Source organism: Malaclemys terrapin, chromosome 10, assembly GCF_027887155.1.
Source record: "Malaclemys terrapin pileata isolate rMalTer1 chromosome 10, rMalTer1.hap1, whole genome shotgun sequence".
Lineage (NCBI taxonomy): Eukaryota > Metazoa > Chordata > Testudines > Emydidae > Malaclemys > Malaclemys terrapin.
In genome coordinates, this window is record NC_071514.1 from 49,354,224 (window position 1) to 49,376,711 (window position 22,488).

The window sequence follows — 22,488 nt, forward strand, 5'->3', positions numbered from 1 at the left end:
CACCCTGCGCAGAAAGCCTCGTGTGCCACCTGAGTCCCACTTGTATGTAGAACACCTAGCAGCACAATGTGACTCTGCTTATGACTGAGTCCCGGGAGCCAGGACCACTGTAATACAATGCCAATGCCAGGTTCAGGCTTCTGCCTCTGGAACAAGGCTCCCCGCTGCCCATCACTGTGGAATACTGTCCCCTTTAAAGGACCTTTCTGTCACATGTTCTGCGGCGACATGGCTACAGCAACACAGACCTCACGGTACCTGGAGTGCTTTAGAGCAGCCTGTCCAGGCTAGCGCTGCTGACCGCCCACGATTGCACTGAGGGGCACTGGAGTTTGTTGTCCCAGGAGAATGAATTGCTGATGTCCAGTTGTCCTTCATCTATCCCCAGATGGAGTCCTGAGGAACTTCTCTCTACTTACCTACTTTGGCTTTCCTCCTCACACCCTCTGGATGAGAGGGCCGTGAATAGGGACCTTCTAAGTTATTTTTTTATTGCCTGGCTCTGGGGGTAAGGCTAAGGCTGATTGATTTGAGCACAAACTATACCATGAGCTAAATCCATCCCTGCTGTAACTCCCCTGACCCGAGTGGAGCACTGGGTGCAGCTCATGCAGGGGGTGCTATGTCCATTGGGGAAGTTAGGAAATGTGTGGACCATTTCCACACATCAGGATTCCAAGCTAATGACTCCTTACATAGCAATAGCAGGATCTCTGACTTGAAGCGACAACTCTAGTAGGACTAGACATCCCACCTAAGGCTAAGGCCCAGCAGCACCCAGGGAACTCTGTACTTCCTCAGTGAAATAGAAGCACAGGATGAAGGTGGATCCAGATTCACTCTGCCAATATTGTGAGGCAGGACTTGCTGCTTCAAAAACACCTCCTGCTTGCCAGTGAACATACAGCACCATCACTGCTGCTCTTAGGGAAGGCAACACACCTGATGGATTGTTGTGGGGCAGAGAAAGGGTCAAGGATATAAAGGACTAAGGGCAGCTCTAGAATGAAGGGGGGGAGGCCAGTATCTCCCTGGGTCTGACCTTTGCACTGCAGTCAGGGACTGAAACTGCAGTTGAACTGTTTCTACCAGGCAGGAGCAGTGGGCGTCAGGCCTGGGGCAGTTAGCGGTAAGCTCCTCCCACTGGGCGTCTGTCCTCTGACTCCCAACTCAGTCAGACTCCTACACAACACTGAGTTTAATTTACTGTACTATGCAAACCCCCGGCTTCCAAGCGCCCTACGGACGGTGAGTCTGTTGGAAGAGGAGGTTAAATAAAACCTTGCTGTCTGCTGATTTCTGTTCCCATTTACAGCCGCTCCATTTAGGCAACAGGAAGTGGCTTTGGCTCTCTGCCCAGGACTAGATTCTGTGTGACACACCCATGGCGAACTGGTTCCTTATGTGTGTGTAAAATCTCATTTCATTACAGCAATAAGAGCACTCAGGCCATGCATTTGAAGGGGACTATTGTACTCCATGAACCACAGGCACCGGCTTCCTCCTTGCCCCGGGGGTGCTCAAGGCCCACTTAGCCCCAGCCCCCATTCTACCCTTTCCCCCTAGCCCCCAGCCCCACCCCTTCCTGCCCACACTCCCCCGAGCGTGCCCCATCCCTGCTTTTCCCCCTCCCCCTAGCACCTTCCGCACACCACGTAAAAAGCTGATCTCAGCAGAAAGGAGGTGCTGGGAGGGAGAGGGAGCTGGCTGCTGATGGGTGCTAAGCAGCCCTGGAGCACCCACGGAGTTGGTGCTTATGTCTGACGGTTCGAGTAACTTAGCTTTCAGCATCACCTGAGATATGCATCACTGAAGTGGTCCAAGTGCCTGAGGCAACACACACCTACTGTGCACCCCTACGTACCAGGCCTGCTCTTATTGAAGTGCCAAGATTCCAGTGGAACACTGGCAACACCACATTCAACTGCTGCTGGGAGTCAAGGGCTGGGCTAGCATAGGGTTACCATTCGTCCGGATTTACCCGGACATGTCCTCCTTTTTGTGCTAAAAATAGCGTCCGGGGGGAATTTGTAAAGCACTCACAATGTCCGGGATTTCCCCCCTCCCCCGGAGCGGCTGGGAGGGCTGCAGGGAAGTCCCGGGCTGGACTCCGGAGCAGCTGGAGAGGAGCTCCGCCCTGCATTCTGAGCAAGTGTCTCAGCACAAAGTGCAGCCCTCCCCTTTTGCAACTGGGAGCGGTTTCTGCCATGCAGCGTAGCAAAACGGGAGCGAGAGCACTTTGTGCTGATACAAGGGCAGCTGTCTCCTGCAACCCGGTCCGGGCCAGGGACCGGGTTTTGTTGTGCAGGGGAGCTCAGCCACGTGTCCGGCTCGCACAGAGCCCAACACCCTGTTCTGAGCAGCAGGGTAAGGGGGGCAGGAGAAGGGGCAGGGAGGTTCTGGAGGGGGCAGTCAAGAAACGGGGGGGGGGCTTTTTGGGGGGAGTGGAGAAAGTTTTGGGCAGTCAGGGTACAGGTAGGGGGTAGGGTCCTGGTGGGCAGTTGGGGGGGGGTCTTAGGAGGGGGCAGTTAGGGGACAAGGAACAGGGAGTCTTAGGTAGGGGGTGGGGTTCTGGAGGGCAGTTAGGAGCAGGGGTCCCAGGAGGGGGCAGTCAGGGGACAAGGAGCGGGGGGGTAGGGGGCTGGGAGTTCTGGGGGGGAGCTGTCAGGGGGCAGGAGTGGGGAGAGGGATCGGAGCAGTCAGGGGACAGGGAGCAGAAGGGTTTAGATGGGTTGGGAGTTCTGGGGGGGGGCTGTCAGGGGGCAGGAGTGCGGAGAGGGATCGGAGCAGTCAGGGGACAGGGAGCAGAGGGGTTTAGATGGGTTGGGAGTTCTGGGGGGGAGCTGTCAGGGGGCAGGAGTGGGGAGAGGGATCGGAGCAGTCGGGACAGGGAGCAGAGGGGTTTAGATGGGTTGGGAGTTCTGGGGGGGGGGCTGTCAGGGGGTGGGGAGTGGTTGGATGGGGCGTGGGAGTCCCAGGGGTCTGTCTGGGGGTGGGGGTGTGGATAAAGGTTGGGGCAGTCAGGGGACAAGAGGCAGGGAGGCTTAGATAGTCCTGGGGGGCAGTTAGGGGCAGGGGTCCCAGGAGGGGGTAGTCAGGGGACAAGGAACGGGGGGAGGGTTGGGAGGTCAGGGGGGGCGGGAAGTGGGAGGGGCAGGGGCGGGGCTAGGGCGGGGCTTCTCCCGTCCTCTTTTTTGCTCGCTGAAATATGGTAACCCTAGGCTAGCAGGGGGCTGCAGGTTGGGAGTGAGGGGCACTGGCAGAGCTGTATGGGGAGTCTATGGCTGTGGCAAATCCATCAGCAAAGGGTGGCAAGCAGTGGCATGTCTGAATGCATGACTGCTGCAATGCACCAGAGCCAGATTCTGATCTTGGTTATGTCAGTATAAAACTAGAGCAACTCCATTTACTGCAGTAAAGTTGTTCTGGATTTATGGTGGTGTAAAAGAGAAAAAAATCTGACCCCCAATAGCTTACGCTCAGAGGCCCAGCTCTTGGAGTGCCAAAGTAGCCAATGCTAAGCAACAAGGTCCAGAGCAGCCTGCACAAAAAAGAAAACAGATACTGCAGCTTGCTAGCTAGAGATCCCTTGATTGCCATAAGAGATCAACGTAGAGGCAGGAACCAGCACAGTCAGGCCTTACATCACAGGATTGCAGAGAGCAAAGGGACCTACTGTGGAACAACACAGATTGTACAGGAGGGTTTTCACTCCAAACATCAAAAAGAAACTGACCAGGCCAAATAAATGAGGGTTTCTTGAGACAGTAGCTTTTTTTTATTGTAAATGTTGCTCTCTCCTGCCAGTGCTGAGCACTGTACCAGCCACAGGGAGCCTGGGAGAAGCTGTCCTCTTTGAGGAACAGGAAACAGGGCTTCCACTGAAGCAATCAGTCAGCCTGCAGTGACTGAATTTTAGAGTGGATTAAGTATGCAGCTGTACAAACATATTGGAAAGTTTATTCTCAAGAAACAGCAAATGTGTCTGACCTGGCCTCCCCGGGGAGATTGGGTTGTTGCCTTTTTTTTTTTTTTAAAAGTAAATACAATGTCAAATGTGCAGCATCCCCCTCTTCTTCATGTTACTCCAGGGCTTTTTCAGGAAGGCTGTGATGTCACTACTTCTGCAAGCTGCCGCTGCACACACCGGGAACCGGAGCTGTCGGAGAAGCCAGTGAAAGTAAGTCAGTGTCGTGCATGGTGCAAATGGCAGCAGGAAGCAGAAAGAGTCTGAAAAGAGGAAAAACTAGGGCATGCCTTCTTCATCAGCATTCCGACGGGAGAGGGAAACCAGTCGTTTGGATACTGGGCAAAAACATTGACAATTTCATGAAAAACCACCAAGTTGTTTCCGTTTCATGAGGTTCAAAATTGAACCGCTTTTCCTATCAATTTTCACAGAATATTTTTAAAAATCTTGAATTTTCAAAATTTCAATTTCCCCCTTTTCCCACAGATTGAAAGAAAGTAAATGATGTCTTAGGCAGAGTTGGATTAAGGCTCTCCACCCCTTTCACCTGTGGTCCCATCCCTGTTCTGTCCCTTCTCCCCCACCCCCATAGCCCTGCACCTGTTCCACCCAAAGTCCCATCCCCCCCACCCCCATGGCCCTGCACCTGTTCCACCCAAAGTCCCATCCCATTCTGCCCCCCAATGTGGCCCTGAAACTCATTTGCTCCTTTCTGCCCCCCAAGACCACCACAGCCCTGGGCCACAGTGGCTCTTAAAATCGACTTCTGTACTCCTCCCCGACGAGGGGAGTAGTGCTAAAATTGACCTTGCTGGGTCGAATTTGGGGTAGTGGGGATGCAAATCGACGGTCTTGGCCTCCAGGAGCTATCCCAGAGTGCTCCATTGTGACCGCTCTGGACAGCACTTTGAACTCCGATGCACTAGCCAGGTACATAGGAAAAGCCCTGGGAACTTTTGAATTTCATTTCCTGTTTGGTCAGCACAGTGAACTCAGCAGCACTCAGCAGCCCAGGTGACCGTGCAATCCCCCCAGAATTACAAACGAGCTCCAGCATGGACCGAAAGGGAGACACTGGATCTGATTGCTGTATGGGGAGAAGCATCTGTGCAGGCCGAACTCCGATCAAAAAGAAGAAATGCAAATATATTTGCCAAAATCTCAAAGGGCATGTTGGACAGAGGCTACAACAGGGACACACAGCAGTGCCACGTGAAAGTTAAGGAGCTCAGGCAAGCCTACCAAAAGACAAAGGAGGCAAACGGTCACTCCAGGTCAGAGCTCCATATATGCCACTTCTATGATCAGCTGCATGGCATTCTAGGGGGGGACCCTACCACTATCCCACCACTGTCCGTGGACACCTGCAAGGGGGGAGTCTCACGCAACAGGGAGGAGGATTTTGTGGAGGAGGAGAATGTGCAGCAGGCAAGTGGTGAATCCATTCTCCCCAGCAGCCAGGACCTTTTCATCACCCTGGAGCCAATACCCTCCCAAGGCGGGATCCCCAAACCCTGAAGCTGGAGAAGGCACCTCTGCTGAGTGCACATTTGTAACTACAGTACAGGGTTTAAAAGCAATAGTGTTTAATGTTTAATTTGCCCTGAAGACTTGGGATGCATTCACGGCCAGTACAGCTACTGGAAAAGTCTGTTCACATGTCTGGGGATGGAGAGGGAATCCTCCAGGGACATCTCCATGAAGCTCTCCTGGAGGTACTCTGAAAGCCTTTGCAGAAGGTTTCTGGAGAGGGCTGTCTTATTTCATCCTCCACGGTAGGACACTTTACCACGCCAATCCAGTAGCAAGTAGTCTGGAAGCACTGCAGCACAAAGCATGGCAGCGAATGGTCCTGGGTTTTGGTCGCATTCAAGCAACATTCAGTCTATATATTTCTGTGTTAGCCTCAATAGAGTGATATCATTCATGGTCACCTGGTTGAAATAGGGAATTTTTGTAAGGGAACAGTAAAAGGACCCCCTTCATGCTGGGCTGTTTGCACTTGGCTAAAAGGGATCATCCCAGAGAATAGCCACATGGTGGGGTGGGGGTAGGTGTGTGCTGCACATCTACCCAAAAACCACAGTCCCTCCTTTTAAATGTGAAACCCAACCCATTGCTTGCTCTGGGAAAGGAGGGCGCTGCAGTTTGAAAACATTCCCACATTATGAAGGCGTAAGAAGCCAACCCTGCGTACCAAAAGGCTTACCATGGCTGCCTGGAAACTGAATTCTGTTGCCCAGCCGTGTGTGATGTGTAACCATACTGGCAGGCGCTCAATATAAAAGGCAAAATGCAACCTTGTACCTAAAGCACATGTGCTGTCTGCTGTGAATTGCTTAATTCACTGTGAAAGAGTCTCCCTTTTGTTCTCAGAAATATATCATCTTAAATTTTACTCTCCCTTTTTATCTCCCTCCAGTTGCAAATGTTTCTACGCTCCCCCTATCATCTCCGTCCCTGAGGTTATCATAAATTAGAAGACGAAAAAAACCACACTCCCGAGGACATGTTTTCCGAGCTCATGCAGTCCTCCCACACTGATGGGGCACAGCTTAATGCATGGAGGCATTCAGTGGCAGAGGCCAGGAAAGAATTAAGTGAGCGGAGGCAGGACATGATGCTGAGGCTAATGGGGGAGCAAACTGACATGATGAAGCGTTTGTTGGGGGAAGCAAACGGACATGGTGAAGGGTCTGTTGGAGCTGCAGGAAAGCCAACAAGAGCACAGACTCCCACTGCATCCACTGTATAACCGCCTACCCTCCTCCCCATGTTCCAGATCAGCCTCACCCAGATGCCCAAGAACGCGTTGGGGGGGTGATGGGAGGAGGCTGCAGGCACCCAGACACTCCACTCCAGAGGATGGCCCAAGCAACAGTTTGATTTTTAGTGTGGCTACAATAAACAATGTGGCCTTATCCTTCCCTCCTCCCCCACCCCACCCGGGCTATTGTCCGTTATCTCATTTTTTTTAATTAATAAAGAAAGAATGCATGGTTTCAAAACAATAGTTACTTTATTTCGAAGGGGGAAGGGTAGCTGGCTTACAGAGAATTAAAATCAACAAAGGGGGCGGGTTTGCATCAAGGAGAAACACACACAATGAAGCCTGGCCAGTCATGAAACTGGTTTTCAAGGCCTCTCTGATGCGCAGCACGCCTTGCTGTGCTTTTCTAATCTAATCTAATCTAATGTCTGGCTGCTCAAAATCGGACACCAGGCGATTTGCCTCATCCTCCCACCTCCCATAAACATCTCCCCCTTACTCTCACAAATATTATGGAGCACACAGCAAGCAGCAACAACAACGTTGGTTGTGCTGAGGTCTGATCTACTCAGCAAACAGGGCCAGTGAGCTTTTAAACGTCCAAAGGCACATTCTACCACCATTCTGCACTTGCTCAGCCTATAGTTGAACTGCTCCTTACTACTGTCCAGGCTGCCTGTGTATGGCTTCATGAGCCATGGCATTAAGGGATAGGCTGGGTCCCCAAGGATAACTATAGGCATGTCAACATCCCCAACAGTTATTTTCTGGTCTGGGAAGTAAGTCCCTTCTTGCAGCTGCTCGAACAGCAGCGACATTCCTAAATATGCGAGCGTCATTCACCTTTCCTGGCCATCCCATGTTGATGTCAGTGAAACGTACCTTGTGATCCGCCAGTGCTTGCAGCACCATTGAGAAGTAGCCCTTGCGGTTCACGTACTGGTTGGCAAGGTGGTCCGGTGCCAAGATGGGGATATGCGTTCCATCAATCATCCCACCACAGTTAGGAAACCCCATTGCAGCAAAGCCATTCAGTATGACCAGCACATTTCTCAGAGTCACTACCCTTGATAACAGAATGTCAATGATTGCATTGGCTACTTGGATCACAGCAGCCCCCACAGGAGACTTGCCCATTCCAAAAACTGATTCCCGACTGACCGGTAGCAGTCAGGCATTGCAAGCTTCCACAGGGCTATCGCCACTCGCTTCTCAACTGTCAGGGCAGCTCTCATCTTGGTATTCCTGTGTATCAGGGTGGGGGAAAGCAACTCACAGAGTTCCAGGAAAGTGGCCTTACGCATGCAAAAGTTTCGCAGCCACTGTGAATCATCCCATACCTGCAACACTATGCAGTCCCATCAGTCTGGGCTTGCTTGCCTGGCCCAGAATTGGTGTTCCATTGTATCAACCAGCCCCACTGCCGCCATGATATCCCAATTGCCACAGCCCGTGCTTTCAGGAACGTCTGTGTCCACATCCTCATCAAAATCCTCCTTGTGCTGGCGTCTCTTAGCCCGGTTCTGCATATACTCCAGGATAATGCGCAAGGTGTTTACAATGCTCACAACAGTAGTGGTGACGGTGAGCTGAGTGGGCTCCATGCTTGCCATGGTATGGCGTCTGCACGGGTAACCCAGGAAAAAAGGCGCAAAACGATTGTCTGCCGTCGCTTTCACGGAGGGAGGGGCGACTGATGACATGCATCCAAAATCACCCGCGACAATGTTTTTGCCCCATCAGGCATTGGGAGCTTAACTGAGAATTCCAATGGGCAGCGGAGACTGCTGGAACTGTGGGATAGCTACCCACAGTGCACCGCTCCGTAAGTCGATGCTAGCCACGATAGTGAGGACGCACTCCGCCGACTTAATGCGCTTAGTGGGGACATATGCAATCAACTGTATAAAATCGATTTCTAAAAATCGACTTCTATAAAATTGACCTAATTTCATAGTGTAGACATACCCTTTGTTACCTCTTTCCTGCTGTTCTCCAGTCCCCCCTGCTGGCGACTCCTAGCTCCCAGCACTGGCTTCTAGTGCTGATTTCAGCTTTGCCTTCACTGGAACAAGCCAAGAGCACAGTGCACAGCTCTGCTTCTTTTCCTCCTGCAACGTGTGGTCTGTTCTCCAGGCACTGCCTCCCCAGAGCTCAGTTATAGATGCCCTTGCAAACGACTTCCCTCGCTGACTCAGTACCAAGGGCTGTGGAAACGGTGCCCAACTTGCTGCTGAGCAGATGGTTGCGTCAGCTTCAAGTCTTCCCATTGCATGCCATGTCAGCTGGCAAGCCACATTCAGCAGCAAGGCAGGGCTGGGTGGAGCGGCTCTTACTAAGTGAGAATTACTCACAATGAGGGAACTCCCCCGTGAGCAGCTAACCCCAAGCTGGGGGAGTAGATCAGAGTGAACAGGCATGTATGGCAACAGCTGCATTGCCCTCTGAGCAACAACAGGGTCTCCAATTCATGCATGCTCCTAGGCAGGTGCCCTTGAGGGGGGGAAATGGGTAAAGGGGACCCCTTCTCCCCTCCCCCTCCCAGAGCATGTTTGCAGATGGCAAGTGTAATTTGGTTGCTAGTGCTCTGGAAGTGCTGGGAGTAGGGGGAGGGGGGACCAGTCTGGCCAGCACTAACTGGCCAAGGGGGGATGTGTTGAGGCACTAGCATGAGCGCTGGGGAGAGCGCTGTAGAATAGCTAAAGCAACTGCTGTAGGCACCCCCAGCAGTCCTGCCACATGACACTTGTTGTGCCTTCTGCAGGCATAATGCTCCCCACATTGGCATGGTGCTGGTTCACAGAGACCACCGATGTGAAAGCTGGAAGGAATCCATTGGTTCATCTAGCCCCCTGCCACAGCAGCCCTACCCCCTCAAAAGTAACCTTTAGGGTCTGGCTTTAACTGAAAGGTTTCCGTTGTCCTGAGTTCTGGCAGCAAGACAGATTTGATTAGCGCCTGGGGCAGCAGAGTCAGTAGTTAGAAATTCAAGGCCCTACAGAGACTGCTGTGAAACCAGCTGTGCTTCCAGCTTCAGCCCATCTCCCAAAGGGTCTGATGGTTCCATTTCGAGACAGGTGAAACAATCATGGCCATCGAGCCAAGGAAGTTCATCTGTTTCTGGTCACTAACAAACACGCTGGCTCTTGCTGCTGCTTGTGCTTGGCTGTATCGGTGCTGGTTTCCCCCAGGCAAAGGGGCATCAGAGGCTCTGAGCGAGTGGATGGCTCAGACTGTTCTCCTGCTCAGTGTGGGGGAGCTAATTGGAGATTGGTTTAATCCATTTGCAGCCTTTGAAGTGAACAAGCAGATGTCTGAAGTGGCTCCCTTTAATCTTTACACAGCTGCTCTGGGTCACCCTCCCATCAGCCAATGCCTCCACCAGTGCCTGCTGTGGTTGGGCTGCGAGTTCAGACAGCCTGCAGCCAGTTCCCCCTCAGACCTGGTGATGGTCTGAGTCCCTAACAGGCCTTCTTAGAAATCACCCAGAAGGGAAGAGAAATGCAAACTCCCCCCACCCCAAAATAGGGTGGTATATGGCATCACCCGCCATCCCTCTCTAGGAGCCCCCCTGCAAGTCTGGGCAGGTGGGGGCAAAGCAGTGACATGTCTGGGCAGATGCAGGAATCTTCATGGCCCCATCTCTCTTCCCCGCAGTCCTATATTGCAGGGCAATATAATGTGTTACTGTCAGCTCCACTTACACACATTCTCCCCATGCTCTGAAATGCCTTCAGGGGGCAATTTAGGTCAATTCTGGCAAGTAAGAATGGGCAGCTGGACTCCTGAGGAAGCTGTCCTGAATTGTGCCCTGACCACTGGTAGAAAGGACTTCTATGACATTCTGCCAAGAGCGCCCTATCTCAGATTTGACTGTGGTCAGCGATAAGGTCCCCACTATTCACCAAGTCCATCCAAGCAGCCTCTGAAAGGTTCTTGAGCCTAAATAACACTATAAACCCACTCCCATCTGCAGACAAAGTGTAATACCCTAATTCCACTAATAGCTGCTGACTGCAATATGGTTCATGAGTCTTATATAAGCAGAGGGAGAGAGCAGGTCCACGTTCTTGGCCAGACTGATCCCTGGTGTAACTCCACTAGAGTCGCATTGCTTCTGTCTGTGTGAAACTGCCAAGGGACAGACTGGAGATGCAGGGGACTACAGTTACTTTAGTCACGCTCCACCCACAACCCTTGACTCCTCCCCCATAGCATCAGAGTAGATATTTCTGCTAAAATGACCAGCTGTGAAATAGTTAATAATGTTGATTTTAATTTATCAACATATGACTTCCTCGTGAACACCCCACCTTCAGCTCTCCAGATTAAATGGTGACACCCCGCCCACACCCCCACATAAACCCAACTCACTGGGCTTTCAGTGGAGGATCCAAATGGCCATTCTTGTGGGCTCAAACTGATCCACGGGCCTCTCTCTCTGTTCTGTCGAAGTGGCTCAGAGCAGATTACTGCTGCCCACAGATGAGAGAAGAGATCCCAGGATGTTGCCGTTCAGTGGTTGGCCCACAGAAAGGAGACGGGATCTACTGCAGCTTTCAGCTCGAGTGATAACAGTTTGGAATGGAAGAAACAGGCTTCTAGCCCTAGCTCCACAGAGTTATGTGTCTGATTTATGTGGTAACTGTGTCCATTGTCTTTACAGTACATGGGTGAGTTACAAGCAGGAAGTACTTTACTCGCCATCTTTAGCTCAGCCGAGTGGATGGAGCTATAGGAAGAGCTAACAGGAAACACTTACCAGGAGCCCCTCTAGATTTGATCAGCCTGAGACTGAACAGTCATTTCAGACCTGCAAGAATAAAACAAACAATAAGTGGCAGGACAGCAATTCGCATCAGCGGGAAGAGTAGAAAAAATACCCTGGGAAAGAATTTTGCTGGACAGCCCTAGAGGAGAACTCCACTGAGCACACTTTGATTAGCTGAGAGTATTGTTTCCAGCTCCTAAGGGGGAGATTTTATTTGATATTTTGACCTAGTTCTTACTGAGTCTCAGAGCCATGACTTTAACACCAGTGCCTCAATTCTGACCATAGTGGCGTAACTCTGGATTTACACCAGTGTAACTGACCACAGTGTGCTGACTCTGCATTTACACTGCTGCAACAGATCAGAAGCAAGCCCTGCTAGTGCACATACCTGCAAACAGCCAGCCATTATGGCTCAGATTTTCAAAACCAGTAATTGCATGTGGATGCTCAATTCCTGTTAATTTTAGTGCTAACTGGGTGTCCAAATATTCTAGGTTGCCTTGTAAGTCTGAGTCCGTATCTCCAACCGTAGCTTACCCCCTGCCTGGACATTAGCACTTATTTCAGTGCTGGTCAGAACATCAGGGCTATCCCCTGCTCTGTTTGGGGAGCACTGCAAGATCTCTGATTTAAGTGCCACTAGGCCTAGGTGGAAGGGACTCAGAGTTCCTTGCTCTCAGTCCCTGTGGGATGGAATATTTGCATTTACTGTCTGTAACTCCTGTTTACTATGTCCTTAAGGCAAACAGCCCAAGTTCCCAGCACTTCTGGCTATTCCCTACCCCCATCCAGTCAATCCTAAGCATGTCCCTGTGCTCAGTCCCAGCCTTGTGCCCGGGGACTCATGTCCAAATCATACTTTGGAAGAGTGGATCCCAGAAGGATGCCTTCCCATGAGGTGACTGATGTGGGTTGGTGTTATTAACCAGGCCTCAGTACCCGTGCAGTGTGCCCAGCATCCCACATCCTTTCCTCACCTTGTAGCTACTGGGATATGTAACGCTCAGGAAATAGGCTGTATTAATAAACCAGCGGGTAGGTGTTTCACATGTTTCAGGGGGGTTATTTCAGCAATTGAAATTGCCTTCCACTGAAGGGCTGGGGGACAGATCTGACCCCTTCCACTCAGAACTGAGGGGCACTCACTAGCTTGCCAGGTGATGACAGCATTCCATGCTTCTAAACATGAGATCTTGGTCTGAGTCTACCTTCCTTCTTGTTCAGCAGGCTTGCAGGATCAGGAGGACAGAGATGGGGACTCTTGATAATTAACAGCAACCCACTGGGGGTTTTAGTAGTAGTAGCCCATTCAGCCCTCTTCAGTTGTAAGGATCCTACAACACAGGATCATGTCAGGGATTTATAGTGTCTGTAGGTGCAGGGGGAGATAAAGGTAGAATCTCAAAATTATGCTGAGTGAAACAGAAGGTGAACGCTGGCTATAGGTGTGTCTTTCAACTCTTAGGCCCTGCCTACACTAGGTCTCAAACGGGGACGGGGCATACCCTTGTGGCTAAAACACAGGCCAGGGAGTCAGGAATGCTGGGTTCTAGTCCCATCCTGCCTGTGACTTTAGGCAAGTCATGTAATCTCTCTGGGATCAATTTCCTTAATTGTAAAATAGGGAAAATTCTATTTCAGAGGGGAACGTGAGACTTGATTTATTAATGTTTGTAAAGAACTTGGACACCAGTGGAGGAAGGTGCTAGAGAAGTGTATAGTGCTATTTAAATAGACTTTACTGAACCATTTTAACAAGCAATTTAAATATAACTGCAGCTAAAATTATTTAAAAACATGGATGAGGCCAATGTGGTTCAGTACTATTTAGAAAAGCTGGACAAGCACAAGTACATGCGCTGCAGCCGAAGGTGCTAAAGGAGTTGGCGGATGTGACTGCAGAGCCATTGGCCACTATCTTTGAAAACTCATGGAGATCGGGGGAGGTCCCAGATGATTGGAAAAAAGGCTAATGTAGTGCCCATCTTTAAAAAAGGGAAGAAGGAGGATCTGGGGAACTACAGGCCAGTCAGCCTCACCTTAGTCCCTGGAAAAATCATGGAGCAGGTCCTCAAGGAATCAATTTTGAAGCACTTAGAGGAGAGGAAAGTGATCAGGAACAGTCAGCATGGATTCACCAAGGGCAAGTCATGCGTGACTAACCTAATTGCCTTCTATGATTAAATGACTGGGTCTGTGGATGAGGGGAAAGCAGTAGACGTGTTATTCCTTGACTTTAGCAAAGCTTTTGATATGGTCTCCCACAGTATTCTTGCCAGCAAGTTAAAGAAGTATGGGCTGGATGAATGGATAAGGTGGATAGAAAACTAGCTAGATCATCGTGCTCAATGGGTAGTGATCAATGGCTCTATGTCTAGTTGGCAGCCGGTATCAAGCGGAGTGCCCCAAGGGTCGGTCCTGGGGCCGGCTTTGTTCAATATCTTCATTAATGATCTGAAGGATGGCGTGGATTGCACCCTCAGCAAGTCTTCAGATAACACTAAACTGAGAGGAGTGGTAGATACGCTGGAGGGTAGGGATAGGATACAGAGAGACCTAGACAAATTAGAGGATTGGGCCAAAAGAAACCCGATGAGGTTCAACTAGGACAAGTGCAGAGTCCAGCACTTAGGATGGAAGAATCCCATGCACTGCTACAGACTAGGGACTGAGTGGCGAGGCAGCAGTTCTGCAGAAAAGGACTTAGAGGTTACAGTGGATGAGAAGCTGGATATGAGTCAACAGTGTGCCCTTGTTGCCAAGAAGGCTAATGGCACTTTGGGCTGTATAAGTAGGGGCATTGCCAGCAGATCGAGGGACGTGATCATTCCTCTCTATTCGGCATTGGTGAGGCCTCATCTGGAGTACTGTGTCCAGCTTTGGGCCCCACACTACAAGAAGGATGTGGAAAAATTGGAAAGAGTCCAGCGAAGGGCAACAAAAATTACTAGGGGGCTGGAGCACATGATTTATGAGGAGAGGCTGAGGGAACTGGGATTATTTAGTCTGCAGAAAAGAAGAATGAGGGGGGATTTGATAGCTGCTTTCAACTACCTGAAAGGGGGTTTCAAAGAGGATGGATCTAGACTGTTCTCAGTGGTACCAGATGACAGAACAAGGAGTAATGGTCTCAAGTTTCAGTGGTGGAGGTTTAGGTCGGGTATTAGGAAAAACTTTTTCACTAGGAGGGTGATGAAGCACCTGAATGGGTTACCTAGGGAAGTGGTTGAATCTCCTTTCTTAGAGGTTTTTAAGGTCAGGCTTGACAAAGCCCTGGCTGGGATGATTTAGTTGGGAATTGGTCCTGCTTTGAGCAGGGGGTTGGTCTAGATGACCTCCTGAGGTCCCTTCCAACCCTGATAGTCTATGATTCTAAATCCTATTATAAACCATTTTAGATACTGTGAGCTAGCACAATCGGGGTCTAAAATGGCTTCGAGTAGCAGAATTTGACTCCATCCACCTTGCAGAGCCAAACCACAGCTAAGCCATTTTAGTTGGCATCATACATGTATATATACACTATATGCATACTCTCTATGTTACAAAATACACAGTATACACATTTTACATTATATGTATGTTCACATGTACATACACATACTTATTTATATCTACTTGTACTCTAACCTTACATGGGCATAACCCCCACTGATGTCAAAGAAAGATGCACCTGTGTTAAAGCAGGTGGAATTGGGCCCAGGGTTTTATATACAGTATGTGTACACAGACACAAACACATGCACAATTTCATGCAAAAGAAGAGCACTAATTCAACATTTAATTTGAGAAATCATGCTCTTAAAAATCATGAAATGCTAAAAGTTTTTTATTATTAAGAGCAAAGAGCAAACTATCCCACTGTGTAGGAAAGATAGGAAGTATGGCAAGAGATCTTCAGTGATATAAAACTCTTTTTTGAGTCCTACAAAAAGTGGAGACTTGGTCAAATTACGAAGGATGAATATAAACAAATAACACAAGTATATAGGGAGAAAATTAGAAAAGCCAAGGCACAAAATGAGATCAAACTAGCTAGGGACATAAAAGGAAACAAAAAAACATTCTACAAATACATTAGAAGCAAGAGGAAGACCAACGACAGGGTAGGCCCGTTACTCAATGCGGGGGAAAGACAATAACAGAAAATGTGGAAATGGCAGTGGTGCTTAATGACCTCTTTGTTTCAGTTTTCACTAAGAAGGTTGGTGGTGACTGGACGTCTAACATAGTGAATGACAGTGAAAATGAGGTAGGATCAGAGTCTAAAATAGGGAAAGAACAAGCCAAAAATTATTTAGACAAGTTACATGTCTTAAAATCACCAGGGCCTGATGAAATGCATCCTAAAATACTCAAGGAGCTGACTGACGAGATATCTGAGCCATTAGCAATTATCTTTGAAAAGTCATGGAAGACGGGAGACATTCCAGAAGACTGGAAAAGGGCAAATATAGTGCCCATCTATAAAAAGGGAAATAAGGACAACCCGGGGAATTACAGACCAGTCAGTTTAACTTCTGTACATGGAAAGATAATGGAGAAAATCATTAAGCAATCAATTTGCAAACACCTAGAAGATGTCGAGGCCAGGGAGACCATATGGAACTTCAGCTTCTTCATGAACTTGTTGAGGTTCCACAGGTCTACGATGGGTCTGAGATTCCTGTTGGCCTTGGGGATCAGGAAGTAGAGTGAGTAGACCCCCTTGCCTCTTAACTCCAAAGGAGCCTCCTCCACAGCTCCCACCTTTAGAAGCCACTGTACCTCCTGGGCTAGAAGCCGCTCATGAGAAGGGTCCCTGAAGAGGAAATGGGAGTGAGAATAGGAAGGAGGGGAGGAAATGAACTGCAGGGTATATCCCACTTCTACCATGCAGAGTACCCAGCAATCCAAAGTGATGTTGATCCACACACGGTAAAAATGGGACAAACAGTCCACAAACGTAGGGGTAAGATCCAGCCTTGTTCTGGTGTGCCATCTTCGGGTGCACCCTCATAATGGCTGCTTAGACCCCGCCGGTTGTTTTGCGGGCGCAGACACGGATGTTGAAGGGGCGTGAGGTGTAGGTCTCCTCCTAAAACCCTTGTTTCTCTGCTGACTGAAATCCTGCCTCTGCTGTTGAGGTTGGTGGAATGGGCCCATAGGTTGGGGCTTATAAATGTTTATACAATGTTATAGTGTTTACGAACCGGGACTGGCACGTGAAGTCCTAACGACTTTAGAGTGGCCCTGGAATCCTTCAGACTATGTAGGCGGGCATCTGTCTGGTCTGAAAAGAGGGAAGTTTCCTCAAACAGCAGGTCCTGAATTGTTTCCTGGACCTCTGAGGGAGTCCAGAGGGCTGGAGCCAAGAGCTCCATCTCCTCACTATGGCTGTGGCCTGGAGGGATGCCTTGGATCCAGCCTTATCTTCCTCCATCGAAGCCGCAAACTCAGATCTGGACTCTGTTGATGAGAGTTCCTTGAACTTTAACATGGCAGACCATGAATTAAAATCATAACTTAGGAGGGCCTGGTGGTTTGAGATTCTCAGTTGGAGGCTCTGCGTAGAGCAGACTTTTCTCCCCAACAGGTCCAGTTTCCTGGAGTCCTTTGCCTTAGGAGAATCCTTGCTGTCCCTCTCTCTCCCGCTAATTGGCAACAACCACAACTAGGGAACCCGGCGGGGGATGGGTATAAAGTACTCATACCCCTTCGGGGCACAAAGTACTTTCATTCCACCTGCAAAGCCTTGATGGGTTGTAGAATGGCCTCGTTTAAAGGTAGGGCCACTCTAGCTGGACCTGAGTGTGCCAGTATGTCTACCCGGGCCAGGGCTGACTCCTAACTCTTCTGCTTGTACATTCAGGCTTTGAGCCACCCGACGCAAGAGCTCCTGATGGGCGTTGTAATAACCTTGTGCGGGTGCTATGAACATGCCCGCCACTTCTTCATCAGGGGAAGACAATGAGGAGGCTTGTACTGTTATCTGGGCTTTCACGTCTTCCGTTGCTAGTCAGTCCCCTGCGGGGGTATCCTGGGTCTCATCCACTTCTGCAGCCGGAACTGAACCCCTCTCTGAAGGGGAAGTTGGCGGTACTCTTGCCTCCAAGGGTGCCGAGTGGGACTGACCCGTGTGGGAGGCTCGGTAGGATTATGCTGCCCACGGAGTCCACATTGGCCACTGTAGTGGCCTCTGCTACTGGACAGGTGGCTATGTTGGCTGGTTCAACCCCTAGGTCACCGGCACAGGATGCCTACAGTCTGGCTCGATGTCTGTTCCATTGCAAGGTATAGGACCTTGCCATCGACTTGGAGCTCGAGGACCCACTTCTGGGTGACCATGGAGGTGCCTTACCCACCCGGGCCATGGTATCGCGAGAGGAGTGGTGCCTCGATGATGATTTGCTCTGGGAATGTGACTGGTCCCTCAATGTGGGATGGTGCCGGGGTAGTGACCAGTGTTAGGATTCCAATCGGTGCTGTGATTGCGAGAGGTGCCGGACTGTGATCAGCGAGGAGTGGAGCCTCTAGAAGATGAGTGAGATACCAGGCAGTGTCTCGCCAACATTGAAGGCTTGCCAAAGACAGGCACTAGCATCCATGGGACAGTTCTTGTGATGGGCCTTGGCTCGGAGAAGGTGCTGGAAGGGACTGAAAGCCTTTCGCTGCCTCATATGCCTCTGGCGTAGTTGGCATGGCCAGGACTGAGTCATGTCTTTGGCTCACCCTAGGCGGGGAGTCCATGCTCACCGGACTCAATGGGTCCCTTCCTGGGGCCAGAGTCAATGGCGCAGGCTGGTCGCCGCCAGTGTGAGAGTAGCCCAGCACTGGTCTCACTCTGTCTGCAGCTTTTCTCAAAGAGGATCGTCCCCAATCCCACTTCTTTGTCCTTTTGTTCGGCACTGTTGGCGATGGGCATGAGTATTTGCTTGCAGAGCAAGAGAACAAGAGCATTCCAGCAACTGTCACAGACTGAAAGAAGGAACTGAGGAGGCAGTTGTTTTAATTGTCATATTTGAATTCAGCACATCAAAATACATAATAAATAGCACATTTTATCTCTGAAGCAGACGACTTTTCAAAAATTGTAGACCAGTGTAATGTGATAAATAACAGTCAGCATGGATTTGTCAAGAACAAATCATGTCAAACAACCTGATAGCTTTCTTTGACAGGGTAACAAGCCTTGTGGATGGGGGAAGCGGTAGATGTGGTATATCTTGACTTTAGTAAGGCTTTTGGTATGGTCTCGCATGCCCTTCTCATAAACAAACTAGGGAAATGCAACCTAGATGGAGCTACTATAAGGTGGGTGCATAACTGGTTGGAAAATCGTTCCCAGAGAGTAGTTTATCAGTGGTTCACAGTCATGCTGGAAGGGCATAATGAGTGGGGTCCCGCATGGATCAGTTCTGGGTCCAGTTCTGTTCAATATCTTCATCAATGATTTAGATAATGGCATAGAGAGTACACTTACAAAGTTTGCAGAGGATACCAAGCTGGGAGTGGTTGCAAGTGCTTTGGAGGATAGGATTAAAATTCAAAATGATCTGGACAAACTGGAGAAATGGTCTGAGGTAAATAGGATGAAATTCAATAAGGACGAATGCAAAGTACTCCACTTAGAAAGGAACAATCGGTTGCACACATACAAATTGGGAAATGACTGCCTAGGAAGAAGTACTGCGGAAAGGGAACTGGGGGTCATAGTGGATCACAAGCTAAATATGAGGCAACAGTGTAACGGTGTTGCAAAAAAAACAAACATCATTCTGGGATGTATTAGCAGGAGTATTGTAAGCAAGACAAGAGAAGTAATTCTTCCGCTCTACTCCGCGCTGATTAGGCCTCAACTCGAGTATTGTGTCCAGTTCTGGGCGCCACATTTCAGGAAAGATGTGAACAAATTGGAGAAATTCCAGAGAAGAGCAACAAAAATGATTAAAGGTCTAGAAAACATGACCTATGAGGGAAGATTGAAAAAACTGGGTTTGTTTAGTCTGGAGAAGAGAAGACTGAGAGGGGCCATGATAACAGTTTTCAAGTACATTAAAAGTTGTTACAAGGAGGAGGGAGAAAAATTGTTCTTCTTAACCTCTGAGGATGGGACAAGAAGCAATAGACTTAAATTGCAGCAAGGGCAGTTTAGGTTGGACATTAGGAAAAACTTCCTAGGCAATTTATTCCAGTGCTTAATGACAGCTAGGGAAGTTGTGAAATCTCCATCATTGTCCAACCTGCTCTTAAAAATCCCCAAACACCTGTCAGTGATGGTCTAGATAATACTTAGTCCTGCCATGAGTGCAGGGGACTGGACTAGATGACCTCTCGAGGTCCCTTCCAGTTCTATGATTCTAAGTTAAGACTGAATGCTCCTATATGTATATACATTAACAATGAGCTGTAAAAAAAACCATGCACCTTTTATGGTTTCATAATACACTAACCAGGCCTCAACTTTTTTTTTTTTTTTTTAATTCTCCCCTAAACTCCTTTTTAAAAAAACCATTAGAAATATCTGCTCTTTACTTCCCTGATTTCCTGGAAATCCAGTTAGACAATCATATGGCAATAGGCTGAAACCTGAGTTGTAGCTTTCACAACCCTCATTAGACAGGTTGGGATGTTGAGCCTCAGGTCAATATTTTAAGGGGTAGGAAAACTGCAGATGAGGTTTGACCCTCTTGAGATGTCATTATCCATCTTCAGTTCTCCATCTTTATTATTATTTGGTTTCAGTTGCGATTCCACCATGTCTCTATGAAGGCACACAGCCACATTTATTTTTCTTTTTCAGTTTGTCTTAAAAGTATAGTCCCTCTTTATACCATGGTAGAAAAGAATCCATACAATATTGTGCAGCATATCTAATACAGAACACAGACTACTGTAGAATTTGACACAACACATACACCATGGTGTACTACTATGTAATACAGACTCTATGCCAGAGTTAGACCTCAGCTACACTGCTGTAAATCCAGAGTCAGTTTGTTGGAGTGGCTCTAGCTTTACACTGGCATTACTAAGGGCTGGTCTATACTACCACTTAAGTCGATGTAACTTATATCGCTCAGGGGTGTGAAAAATACACCCCCCAGAACGATGCAAGGTACATTGTTTTAAACGCTGTCCACACTGGCGCTATGTCAGCGAGAGACACCCTCCCACCAAGATAGCTTCCATCTCACACAGAGGTGGAATAATTATGCCAATGGGAGAACGCTCTCCCATTGGCATAGCAGGTCTTCACCAGACGCGGTGCAGCTGCACTGATGTAGCGCGGTAGTGTTGACTTGCCCTGAGAAAGAAGAACTTGTTTTTTTAAAGAAAAGCCAGTCAGCAGAATGAATGATCAGAGTCAAGTGACATGTTTCTTGGTGAAGTAACCAGCTGGGGTCATTGATAATTAGCTGTCTTCACTGTCCCAAAGGAGGTAGAAAATGGTCCCCTCCTCAAGTTTTCTATCCCAGCCTTAGCAGGTATTGGCAAAAACTATGCTAGAAGCTCATCCCACTTGGAGTAGGCCATCCAATATGGCCTTAGGTGTCCTCCCTAACCATGAAGAAAATACATTATATGCTGTACATATGGGACGTATGACAGATTGCACTGTACATTCTGCCAGTGTCCAATCTTCAGGCTGTTACCCTTTCAATTGATCTCCATTTCCTCGGTTACCCACTGCTGCCTACTGTAATGCCTGTTGAGGCTGCAGCAGCATCCATGCTGCTGTGAGCTCCCTTGCAAGCAGTCATTCTTTTAGAAGCTTTGTCTCCTTTCTGCTATTCAGACAGAAAGAACTGGCCGAGCTTAGCAGAAATGGAAAATCCAGAAGAGCAAATAAAAAGCTTATCTGAAGAGCCAAAGATCACTGAGGGCATGGCTACACTTGCAGATGTAAAGCGCTGGGAGTTAAACCAGCCTTCAGAGCCCGCAGCAGGGAAAGCGCTGCCATGTGTTTACACTGTCAGCTGCAAGCGCAGTGGCATGGCCACATTAGCAGCTCTTGCAACGCCACAGAGAGCAGTGCATTGTGGTAGCTATCCCAGTGTGCAAGTGGCTGCAGCATGCTTTTCAAATGGCGGGGTGGGGAGTGTGACAAGGAGTGCATTGTGTGTACGTGGGGGGAGAGAGAGAGCGTGTTTTGGGGGAAGAGTGTGTCAGCATGCTGTCTTGTAAGTTCAGACAGCAGCAGGGGGAAACCCCAACATTAGCCCCCGCCCCCCCCCCCCCCCCCACACACACACACCTCGGCAGCAGCAGCATTCCACAGTAACGGTTTCCTTTGTCCCAGAGCAGATAAGCATGCTGGCTGTCAGAAATAGAGCTTTGAAAGGGGATATCCGCATGCCTGCAGCCGAGTTCAAAACAATGACAAGAGTGGCCACTTGACTTCAAGGGATTATGGGACATTTCCGGAGGCCAATCACAGCGCAGTAATGCAACACATCATCCACGCTGACACCTGGGTGTTTCAGCCAGTACACAAGCAAGCTCTATGCTTCTCGTGGAGGTGTATTACCAGGAGTGCTCCAGCTGCAGAGTCCAGGCGCTCTAAGTGCCTTGCCAGTGTGGACACCTCAAGAGTTAGAGCACCCGGGACTGATTTAATGAGCTCTAACTTGCAAGTGTAACCAAGGCTTGAGCCAAAAGCACACCCAGGATGAACTGTCTTTACCATTGAGCCTCACCGTGGCTCCTGGGGATTGTCTGGTGCTGTCTTCTCACACACAGCTCTGTGTTTGCTGTCTACTGCACTGCTTGTTCTGGAAGCAGGACATAGAAAAATATCTCTCTCTGTTTGATAAGATCTGAGACTGCCTTGCAGTACCAGCTCTTGATCAGGTTAACCACTGATGGAGGCTAGGACTTGAACTTCTGTCTTCCCTGCTGCTTATGAGTCCTACATCTGACACAAAGCTCCTGCAAGCCTATAAAACAGCCCTGAGGTTTCCTTCAGTTGGAAATGCCTTTATCATTTCAAAA

At 49.2% G+C, this 22,488-nt stretch overlaps 1 long non-coding RNA gene across 2 annotated transcripts in view; it reads right to left on the reverse strand.

Moving 5' to 3' along the window:
• Nucleotides 1-3,749: 3,749 nt before the first annotated feature.
• Nucleotides 3,750-22,488, reverse strand: part of LOC128844866 (uncharacterized) — a 37,617-nt gene continuing 18,878 nt past the window's right edge. For both annotated transcript variants that reach the window (XR_008446539.1, XR_008446540.1), the window contains exons 4-5: nucleotides 11,503-11,553; nucleotides 3,750-4,159 (exon numbers count right to left, since the gene is read on the reverse strand). This is a non-coding gene — a long non-coding RNA (uncharacterized LOC128844866). The remainder of the gene's footprint in view (nucleotides 4,160-11,502; nucleotides 11,554-22,488) is intronic.